This window comes from Lissotriton vulgaris, chromosome 1_1, assembly GCF_964263255.1.
Source record: "Lissotriton vulgaris chromosome 1_1, aLisVul1.2, whole genome shotgun sequence".
Classification (NCBI taxonomy): domain Eukaryota; kingdom Metazoa; phylum Chordata; class Amphibia; order Caudata; family Salamandridae; genus Lissotriton; species Lissotriton vulgaris.
The window spans coordinates 1,502,336,741-1,502,348,954 of NC_141685.1; positions in this window are offsets into that span (position 1 = coordinate 1,502,336,741).

Genomic DNA, 12,214 nt, shown 5'->3' on the forward strand with positions numbered 1-12,214 from the left:
CCCCTGCGGCCCAACCCTCCCGCTCCCATTCCCCGTTCTCCCCCTCCCAGCTGCTCCTCCCTCCCACCTCCCCTTCTTTTGGCGGCCAAAGGCGCGCCAAAGGCAAACCCATCTGCACCCGTCCGTGCATGGTCCGTGCCCAGCACCAGAACCCCTGGACCCCACGACCGCCACAACGCTAGACTCAGATACGATGCCAACAGCCTACACGCACTCAACGCCGGGGGCGAGACCACACCTGCTTCCAGGTCACCCCGAATCACACCCACGGACCTTTCTCCTGATGCACCTGCAGCTTCACCTGTGACAGAACCGCCAAACCACCAAGGACCAGACCCAACCACCTCCGCTGCATACTCCTAAACACATGCTCCGCATGCAAACATGCTGTAGAGCTTTGGGACCTGCTTGACACCTCTGCCCCAGATGTTGCCTTCCTGACCGAGACCTGGTGGCACACGACTCCTTGGCACCCGACATTTCCATAGCCGTCCTGGACGGTTACAAGATCTCCTGCAGAGACCATACCAATGGAATTGGAGGAGGAATAGCCATCATACACAAGTTCACTCTAAAGGTTTCCACCCATGCAGATGACACCATCAGCACCAACGAATACCTGCAATTCCAGATCCACACCGACCCCAACACCACCCTCAGAGGAACCCTCATCTACAGACCCCCCGGACCCAGGCTACAGTTCAGCGACTCCATCGCCGACCTCATTGGCACCAATGCACTCGCCTCCACGGACTACATCCTCCGTGAGGACCTGAACTTTCACCTCGAGAACAACAACAACACTAACTCCGCCACCCTGATTGACAACCTCGCCAACCTTGGCCTCAGTCAATTCATCACCGCTCCCCCCTACGCCACGGGTCACACGCTTGACCCCATCTTCTCCACAAGCCCCACGTCTACTTCAACCACACCATCGAACTCCACTGGATCGATCACTGATGCATCCATTTCATCTACTAGAAGGCCACCATGCACCACTGCACAAAACAGCTGCCACGCCACTGCTGGAACAATGTCACCGAAGAACAGCTGACCACCACTGTCACCCAGATCCCACCCACCGACCCAACTGACCCAGACACCGCCGCACCCAACTTCAGACAATGGATCAATGACTGCGCCAACTCCCTCGCCCCACTCAAGAAACCCTCCAACAGCCACACCAGCAAGAAAGCTACCTGGTTCACCAAAGAGCTCCGGAACTCCAAACAAGCATGCCGAAAGTGGAGAAGAAATGGCTCCACAAACGAAAATCAGACAGCTACGCAGCCCACAAAGACGCCATCGCAGACATCACCACCTCATCAGATTAGCCAAGAGATCTTCTTTCAAAGCCCACCTGGACAACAACGCACACAACAGCAAAGAGCTCTTCAGCATCGTTAAGGAACTCTCCAACTCCAGCGCCACTACCAATAACATCCCGCCCTCACAAGAACTGTGCGACTTGCTGGCTAACTTCTTCCACCGCAAGATCGCTGATATCCATGACAGCTTCAACACCACGACCGCCCCGACTATGCCCGACTCCACCATCCCTGCGAACACCACCTGCTTCAACCACCTGACCTCCTGGACCAACATCAATGACGACGAAACACGCAAAATCATGAACTCCATCCTTTCAGGATCACCGTCAGACCCTTGCCCACAGCACATATTCAACAAAGCAGACGCAGCCATTGCACCCCAACTACGGAAGGTAATCAACATCTCCATCGAGACAGCCACTTTTCCAGAAATCTGAAAGCACGGCAGGATCAACGCCCTCCTCAAAAAACCCAAAGCGGATCCTCAGGACCTCAAGAATTTCCAGCCCATCTCCCTGCTCCCGTTCCCGGGGAAGGTCATCGAGAAAGTCATCAACATGCAACTGACCCGCTACCTCGAGGACAACAACATACTAGACCCGTCCCAGTCCGGATTCCGAAAAAACCACAGCACCAAGTCAACCCTCATCATAGCCACAGACGACATCAGGAACAAACTAGACAATGGCAAAACATCAGCCCTCATCTTCCTGGACTGGTCAATCACCTTCTACACGTTCTGTAACAGCACACTAAAGGCACGCCTCTAAGAAGCTGGAATCCAAGAGTAGGCAGCAAGTTAGACTAGGTTAACGCAATCTACTCAGGTATCCAGGCCAAACACCTGAGACGACTTCAACGCATTCAAAATACCTCCGCCCGACTGATCCTCAACGTCCCTCGCTGCAGCCACATCACCCTCCTCCTGAGAGACCTACACTGGCTCCCCGTCGAAAAGAGGATCACCTTCAAACTACTCAACCACGAACAAAAAGCACTCCACAACACCTGACCAGCCTACCTCAACAGCTGACTCAGCTTCTACACCCCCACCGGCCAGACTCGCACTCGCCGCTATCCCCCGCATCCAACGAATGACCTCCAGCGGCATATCCTTCTCCTTCCTCACCGCCAAGACCTGGAACACCCTCCCTACCCACCTACGGCAGACCCAGGACCTGCTCACCTTCAGAAAACTCCTCAAGACCTGGCTCTTTGAGCAGTAGCAGCACCCCCTCCCTACAGCGCCTTGAGACCCTCACGGGTAAGTAGCGCGCTTTATAAGTGTAATGATTGATTGACTGATTGATTTCTGCACCTTCTTTCGGCTCTTCTTTTGTTTATTTCTACATCTCTCTTGTTTCTTTCTGTATCCATCTTGCCTTTTTCTCCACCTCACTTCCCCTTTCTGCATCTCTGTTGCTTCTTTATGCACCTCTCTTGCTTCTTTTTGCATCCCTCATGCCTCTTTCTGCACCTCTGTTCCTTTTTTTCTGAACTTATTTTGTTTTTTTCTGCAGCTCTTTTGCTTCTTTCTGTACCCCCTTGCCTCTTTCTGTACCCCTGTTACCTCTTTTTGCACCTCAGTTCCTTCTTTCTCCACTTCTTTTGTTTCTTGCTGCACATCTCTTGCTTCTGTACGTACCCCTTGTGCCTCTTTCTACACCCCTCTTCCCACTTTATGCACCCCTCTTGCCTCTATCTGCACTCTTCTTGCCTCTTTCTGCACCACTGTTGCTTCTTTCAGCAGTTCTTTTGTTTCTTTCTGCAACCCTATTGCCTCTTTCTGCACCTCTGTTCCTTATTTCTGTACTTCTTTTGTTCCGTTCTGCAGCTCTCTTGCTTGCTTCTTTCTGTAACCCCTTGCCTCTTTCTCACCCCTCTTCCCTCTTTCTTTTTCCCTGTTGCCTCTTTTTGTACCTCAGTTACTTCTTTCTGCACATCTCTTGCTTCTTTATGTACCCCTTGTGCCTCTTTCTATACTTCTCTTCCCTCTTTTTGTACCCCTCTTGCCTCTTTCTACACCTCTGTTGCTTCTTTATGCACTTAGTTGCTTCTGTACCCGTCTTCCCTCTTTCTGTACCCCTCTTGCCTCATTCTGTACCTCTGTTCCTTCTTTCTGCTCTTCTTTTATTTATTTCTGCACCTCTCTTGCTTCTTTCTGCACCCCTCATGCCATTTTCTAAACACCAGTTCCCCTTGTTTACATCTCTGTTGCTTCTTTCCGCACTTCTCTTGCCTTTTTCTAAACCCTAATCCCTCCTTCTGCACCTCTGTTTCTTGTTTCTACAGTTATCTTCTGTTTCTTTCAGCAACTCTCTTGCTTCTTTCTGCACCTCTCTTGCTTCTTTCTGTACCCCTTGTGCCTCTTTCACACCCTCTTCCCTTTGTCTGCACCCCTCTTGCCTCTTTCTGCACCTCTGTACCTTTTTTCTGCACTTCTTTTGTTTCTTTCTGCTCTTCTCTTGTTTCTTTCTGTTTCACTCTTGCCTTTTTCTTCACCCTACTACCCCTTTCTGCATTTCTGTTGCTTCTTTGTGTACTTCTTTTGCTTCTTGCTGTACCTCTCTTTCGTTTTTCTGCACTCCTTTTTCCTCTTTCTGTATCTCTGTTGCTTCTTTCTTCACTTTTTTGTTTCTTTCTGGCCCCCTTGACTCTTCCTGCACCTTTGTTCCTTCTTTCTGCACTTCTTTTGTTTCTTTCTGCACATCTTGCTTCTTTCTGTACATCTTGCTTCTTTCTGCAACCCTTTGCCTCTTTCTGCACTTCTGTTCCTTCTTTCTGGACTTCTTTTGTTTCTTTCTGCACATCTCTTGCTTCTTTCTGTACCCCTCATGCCTCTTTCTGTCCCCTTTTTCCTCTTTTTGCACCCCTCTTGCCTCTTTCTAAACCTCATCCCTCTTTCGGCGCCTCTGTTGCTTCTTTCTACAGTTATCTTGCTTCTTTCGCCACATAAGTCCCTTCTTTCTGTACCCGTCGTCCCTGTTTCTACATCCCTCTTGCCTCTTTCTGCACCTCTGTTCCTTCTTTCTGCACTTCTTTTGTTTCTCTCAGCAACTCTCTTGCTTCTTTCTGTACCTCTCTTGCTTCTTTCTGTATCCCTTGTGCCTCTTTAACACCCTCTTCCCTCTTGCTGCACCCCTCTTGCCTCTTTCTGCACATCTGTACCTTTGTTCTGCACTTCTTTTGTTTCTTTCTGCTCTTCTCTTGTTTCATTCTGTTTCACTCTTGCCTTTTTCTCCACCCTACTTCCCCCTTTCTGCATTTCTGTTGCTTCTTTATGTACTTCTCTTGCTTCTTTATGTACCTCTCTTTCGTCTTTCTGTAACCCTCATGCCTCTTTCTGAACACCTCTTCCCTCTTTCTCCACTCCTCTTTCCTCTTTCTGCATCTCTATTGCTACTTTCTTCACTTTTTTGTTTCTTTCTGGCCCCCTTGCCTCTTCCTGCACTTTTGTTCCTTCTTTCTGCACATCTCGCTTCTTTCTGTACATCTTGCTTATTTCTGCAACCCTTTGTCTCTTTCTGCACTTCTGCACTTCTGTTCTTTCTTTCTGGACTTCTTTTGTTTCTTTCTGCACATCTCTTGCTTCTTTCTGTACCCCTTGTGCCTCTTTCTTTCCCTTTTTCCTCTTTTTGAACCCCTCTTGCCTCTTTCTGCATCTCTGTTGTTTCTTTCTGCCCTACTCTAGCTTCTTTCTGTACCTCTCTTACTTCTTTCTGCACCACTTGTTTTTCTTTCTGCACCCCTCTTCTCTCTTTCTACACCCCTCTAGCCTTTTTATGCACCTCTGTCCCTTATTTATGCTCTTTTTGTGTTTCTTTCTGTACCTCTATTGCTTCTTTCTGCACCCCTCTTGCCACTTTCACCATCCAGGTTCCCTGTTTTTACATCTCTGTTGCTTCTTTCTGCACTTCTATTTTCTCTTTCTCCACCCCTCATTCTTCCTTCTGTACCTCTGTTGCTTCTTTCTGCACTTCACATGCTTCTTTTGGCACCTCTATCCCTTCTTTCTGCAACCCTTGTGCCTCTTTCTGCATCCCTTTTCCCTCTTTATGATCCCCTGTTTCCTCTTTCTTCACCTCTGCTCCTTCATTCTGTACTTTAGTTTCTTTCTGCAACTCTCTTGCTTCTTTCTGTACTTCCCTTGCCTCTCTCTGTACTCAAATGGGAAGTGCAAGCTGTCAAGTTTAAAGTTCTGCGTGCTCTTGTGACTAATGTATATGTCTATTTGTATATGTATTCTCACATGTGTTATGCATCTGAAGATGATAGCTTAAAAAGTGGGTAGCTTTTTCTACAGGTGGTTAAATGTTTTCAGTTCTGCTCTGTCAGTTAGTTGCACAGGCACACATGTCTTATGTATATAGGTACTATAGAGCCCCTCAAATATACTACTGAATACATGTGTGCCCTGTATTATGAGCAGAAAGAAATACATACACCTTTTTGTACACATATTTATAGAGTATGCTGTTTGACACACAGGTATTCAATTATATCTATGTTTATTTTTATGTAACATGTCACTCTGTAAAAGCAGAGACACACATGCGTACCTTCACAAACTTGGTCAGGTTTACAGCAGTGATATGCTTAGGATTGCTGTTTACATTTGGAATTTAGGCTTAAAATTCTGACTAGTCAATTAATAGTGAACCTTTGAGAGAAAATTGACGTTTAAGACATTTTAGGAGAAGGATTAGTAATTAGGCTACTTTGTTTGAGTCTGTTGTAAGGTACACTCAAAGTAGGCCTCTCTCTGTAGATCTTTTGGTTCTTTCTGCATTTCTCATGCTTCTTTCTGCACCTCTCTTCCTCTTCACATACTTCTGCTGACTGTTTCTGCTTCTTTCTGGCCTTTCTTCATCTTTCTGCACATGTCCTACCTATGTAGGCATATTTAGAAATTAGCATTTAAAAAACCTTACAATATTTACTGAAAAAAACAGAGGTTTCATGGACGATATAGTTAGGAATTAGCAGTTAAAAAACCTTTGAAATTCACTGAAAAAAACAGGTTTCAGGGACGTTATAGTTAGAAATTAGCATTTAAAAACCTTAGAAATTCACTGCAAAAAACATAGGTTTCAGGGATGTTATAGTTAGTTGGACAATTCACTCAAACAAAACCAGAGAAAGTTAGTTGAGCTAACAATAACTCGCGCCCCGCAATGCACTTCTGATGACGTCAGATATTACATCACTGATGACATGGTCAGTGACATCACTGATGACATTACTGATGCCATTTCATATGACATCACTGATGAAATCATCCACTTAATATTTGGTGCACCTCCATACACCCTCATATAACCTTTCATATACCCACTCTAAAGTACAGCCTACCATTCTCGAAACCATAGACACACCAGTAGCAGTTAGTACATACCCACTCTTTGATTCATAGGTCTACACATATCCACTTACTTACTGATATCACACAGTCACTCATCAATACAGCCTCTGATAAATGCACTCATATACCCATAAAAACACTCACATACTGCCACTAATCCACAGAGATACTCACACACCTAGTCAGTCACCCAACGACTCAATCACACTGCCATTTACTTACCAATACAGTAATACACACAATACCTCACTTATTCATACAGATTCTAACACATACTCTCTCATACAAACACTGACACAAGCCCACACTCATCTATACAGCTACTCTCACAATCACTGACTCTCACATATAGTCGCTTATATTCTCCAACATTCACATATACTGCCTTTGACATATATAGTTACTCATACATATACCACTGAGACATCCATTCACTCACCAACTCTCATCATGGAGTCTCAATGTGGAGGCTAAGTATGGGCGAATTTTGCGAATCTGGCGTTCGCGAATTTGCGTATTTGCGAACTCGCAATCCGCAAAATCCACAAATTCTCGCGAATTCGCGGATTTTTTTTTGTGTTCGCAAGGGTTTCTCCCAGTTTGCGAGGGTTTTTTACCAGTTCGCAATTGCGAACTTACTTGTCGGCTCGCAACGGTCGAGACTTTGTTGTTTCTACGTCTGGTTCATCATCACAGGTTCACAGCACCCTCTGTTTCACCTCTGCCACCCTCTGATTCACCCATGCCACCCTCTGGTACATCACTGCCCCCCTCTGATTCATCACCTGCCCTGCTTCAACTGACATGAATTAATTTGGGGTTGATTAATGTGTCACTGAATTTAAACTTCCTGTCTGGCACCTGCTTCCTTATCTGTAATTTGCTTTCTGTTGCAGTGCAATTTTTTTCCCAGGACCTTTATTGCCTACTTGTAGCTATTCTATGAGCTTGCTGTGAGGGTCAGAGCAGGGTCATAGAGCTCTGGAGGGGCCCCTCACGAAGCACTACAGGGAATGGTTACTAATGATGACTTTGAACTTTTGCACCTGCTGAGTGCTTTCAGTTTCGCAAAACTTGTTTTTCTGCAGAACAGCAACTGTAATGCCCCAAACAAACATAGGCAACTGAACTCTGGAGGGGCCCCTCAGGAAGCACTACAATTGGTTACTAATGATGAGTGAACTTTTGCACCTGCTGAGTGCTTTCAGTTTTGCAAAACTCGTTTCTCTGCAGAACAGCTACTGTAATGCCCCAAACAAACTTACTTGTGAAAGTTGATTTCTAATCCAAAAGTGATCCAAAGAAAGTCAAAAAGGCCTCAAATCCAAAAAAGTGCAGGCAAATGTCAACCTGAGGAGTTATTCTGATAAAAATCATCATTTATGCTGCTTCCTGGTGGATTTCTTGTGCAGAATTGCAAATTTTGTAATTTCGCGAGTGCAAGATTGTTGCTGCCCGCCGCATCTACATGTTCACAATTGCGAACTCTCGCGATGCGTCGCCAAACTCCCGCGGGATCCCGCAGCAAGATCCAAAATGGCGCAGCACTCGCAAAATATTGAGAAAAACAACTCGGCAAACGCTAAATGACGGTAAGTGAACGCCGCACGCCGCAATATTGTATCACCAAGCAAAAAAATCCGCTGCGTGCGAATTTGCTGATTTTCGGGTAAATTCGAGAGAGTTCGCGGATTGCGAATTAACCGAAAATCCGCAAAATCCGCGAGCGGAACGGATTTTCCGCCCATGCTTAGTGGAGGCATCCATGGAGGATTGACAAGCCGGATGTACGAGTGGAGGCCCATTGGTGGGCTTGAAATATCTCAGACAGCGGCACATAACTGAAGCACACACTACAAGACCCACAAACCAACGCTGACTCATTCGAGTCGCCCATTGGAGGGCTCATATTTTTAAGTAGGAGGTGTGGCCTCTATGCCAAAATGACCGTCGCGCCGCTGAAGAGTGCAATTAGCACGAAACGCGTCCGGCGTGAATCGACAGGAATGCTGTAAAGTGGATCCGCCCGCCGATCCAGCTTTTACTATATGAAGGTTGCTGCAGTGGATGTCGGAGTGCGTCTCCAACAGGTGGTAACCTTGGAGCTTTGATTTATACACGGCCTCCTAAGTGTGGGAGATGCACCACCCAGAAATTTGGGGCTACGGAGCTCCAAATTGACAAGCCGGATGTGCGAGAGTAGGCCCATTGGTGGGCTTGAAATATCTCAGACAGCGGCTCATAACTGAAGCACACACTACAAGACACGCAAACCAACGCTGACTCATTCGAGTCGCCCATTGAAGGGCTCATATTTTTAATTGGGAGGTGTGGCCTATATGCCAAAATGACTGTTGTGTCGATGAAGAGTGCAATTAGCACGAAATGCTTCCGGCGTGAATCGACAGTCATGCTATAAACTGGATCCGCCCGCCGATCCGGCTTTTACCTCATGAAGTTTGTTGCAGTGGATGTCAGAGTGCGTCTCCAACAGGTGGGAACCTTGGAGCGTTGATTTATACGCGGCCTCCCAGTCGCGGGAGATGCACCGCCCAGAAATTTGGGGCCACATAGCTCTGAATCACGGAATCTCAATGTGGAGGCATCCATGGAGGATTGACAAGCCAGATTTGCAAGTTGATTTATACACGGCCTCCTAGCTGTGGGAGATGCACCACCCAGAAATTTGGGGCTACGGAGCTCCGAATTGACAAGCCGGATGTGCGAGAGTAGGCCCATTGGTGGGCTTGAAATATCTCAGACAGCGGCACATAACTGAAGCACACACTACAAGACCCACAAACCAACACAGACTCTTTCAAGTCGTCCATTGGGGGGCTCATATTTTTAAGTGGGAGGTGTGGCCTCTATGCCAAAATGACTGTTGCATCGCCAAAGAGTGCAATGAGCACAAAATGCATCCGCGTGAATCGACAAGCATGCTGTAAACTGGATCCGCCCGCCAATCCGGCTTTTACCTCATGAAGGTTGCTGCAGTGGATGTCAGAGTGCATCTCCAACAGGTGGGAACCTTGGAGCTTTGATATATATAAATATATATTCACTGAAAAAACCATAGGTATCAGCCACGTTATAGTTAGGAATTAGCATTTAAAAAACCTTAGAAATTCACTGAAAAAAACATAGGTTTCACACATGTTATAGTTAGCTGGACATTTCACATATACAAAACCTTTGAAATTCCCCGTTATAGTTAGTTCAGCTAACTATAACTCGCGCGCCCCCAATGCACTGCTGATGACGTCACATATTACATCACTCATGACATGGTCAGTGACATCACTCATGACATCACTGATGACATCTCAAATCACAACGTACGTATTTTTTCAAGTGACGTCATCATCAGTGCATTGCGGGCGCGCAAGTTATAGTTAGCTGAACTAACTATAACGGGGAATTTCAGAGGTTTCGTATGATTGAAATGTCCAGCTAACTATAACATGTGTGAAACCTATGGTTTTTTCAGTTAATTTTTAAGGTTTTTTAAATGCTAATTCCTAACTATAACGTGGCTGAAACTTATGGTTTTTTCAGTGAATTTCAACAGTTTTTAAATGCTAATTTCTAACTATAACGAGTGTAAAACCTATGGTTTTTTCAGTGAATTTCAAAGGGTTTCTAAATGATAATTTTTAAAGGTATTCATTATTATATTTCTGTCATTCTATACTAATTTCCTACTTTTAAATTATAATTATTTATAGTTATTTTACTTCTTAAGTTATATTTCATATTCTTAATGTAAAATAATAACAAAACAAAAGTCTAAAATAATTTTTTATATATTTTTTTTTCTTTCCAAATTCATGAAAATTAAATTCTATATATTTCCTTTTTGTATAATCGTACTGTACGCGAACGGTGACCGCACATACCTTGTACAAGTAAGCATCCACTGCGCGTACCAATGCATATGTTACGAATACGTTTTGACTTTACGCATTGCATTGACGCTCATGTACGACCCCGGTCCGCGTACCGCGCGAAAGCTTCTAATTGTTTAAAAACATACATTTATGTATTTAATGTACATACGAAGGAAAGACACTATCTGAGATAATCATGAAAACACTATTTTTAACTTTTAATACCTGTATATTGCTTTTGAAAGCAATTCTGAAAAATGCAACTGTACTTTGTACGTACTCGCAACGTAAATGCACCGCAAATGCACTGTAAGTGTATGCAAAGTCATGTGAGCATAAAAGGAGAGTTTTGATTCGTTCATAATACTTCATATTTAAACTGTTGAAAGACCTTTCCTATTTTGATCATTCTACTTGGACTTTCTCGAAAGAAGCATCTGTTCTGTGGAGCTGTACTCCTTTAGAACCAAACTATACAATGGCTGCTCTTTTTGAAACTTCATCAGAACATTCCTGTGAGCAAGTATTTGTTGCTGAGCAACTTCAGAAAAAGAGAAAAGAAACTTTCATTTAGAAGTTTTTTTACATATCCTGAGGGACTAAAAAATGTCAATGGACCGAAAGTAACTTGCAAGATCTGTGAGGTTACTCATTCCAGGGTTGATCCCACTGAAAAGTACTCTTTCAATACAACTAGCATGGTTCACCATGTCAACAATTTACATCCAAATAACTAAGCAAGGATGGCAACACAAACGTTGCAGGAGAAACCTCAACTTGCAGTTCCTACTACCTCATCTCCACCACCACCGCCTCCGAGCAGTCTGCATCCTATTATTGTACCACAGTTTTCTGATCTGAAATTTCATTGTAAATATTGCAACAAATTACTTTGTTACAATCAGCACTCTATTGATCTCATTGTGAAGACTAAAGAATAGCACCGTTGTCCAAAATATTAATTTAATTTTTATCTTTTTTGTTCCTGTTCCACACTTTTTGTGTTTACAGTACCATATTTTTTGTTTAAAAAAAAAAACTTGTTAAACAAATACAAAAAAAAATAGGAAACTAAAAAGACGAATAAAACAGTTCTTATCAGACCTACCTTCACTGGTCAAAGAAAGAACTATATTTCAATATTAGTCTGTGAAAGTTTGTCAAAATGAAAGTGTAGTTCATAAATGAATACATGAATACATTAGTAGTGTATGGTGCATGTGAAACTGCCAAGTGAAAGTGTCTGGTTGAATGTATAGCAACTTCACTTTTAGAACAGTATATACATAACCACATACTGCTGAATGACTCACTAGAGTGTTTGGTGAAAGTCTAATGATACACACTAGGAAATAGAACTTATAAAACACAAGTTTGCCGGTGCATAAAAAAAATTACGTATGTTGTCTACAAGAGTATGAAACAGTCCATACCCTAAGGCCCACTTTGCACCATGACTACTTGAGTAGTAGCTAAATGATTACAATTCTGGAAGCAGAGTGTCTCAAACCATTATTTTTAAATAATAACATTTCACAAATTATGCAGCTTCCATTATAATTTCATGAGGAATTTCATTTTCCTAGATATCATTTTCAAAAGTCAACAGATGAATCTCAATCTGATCT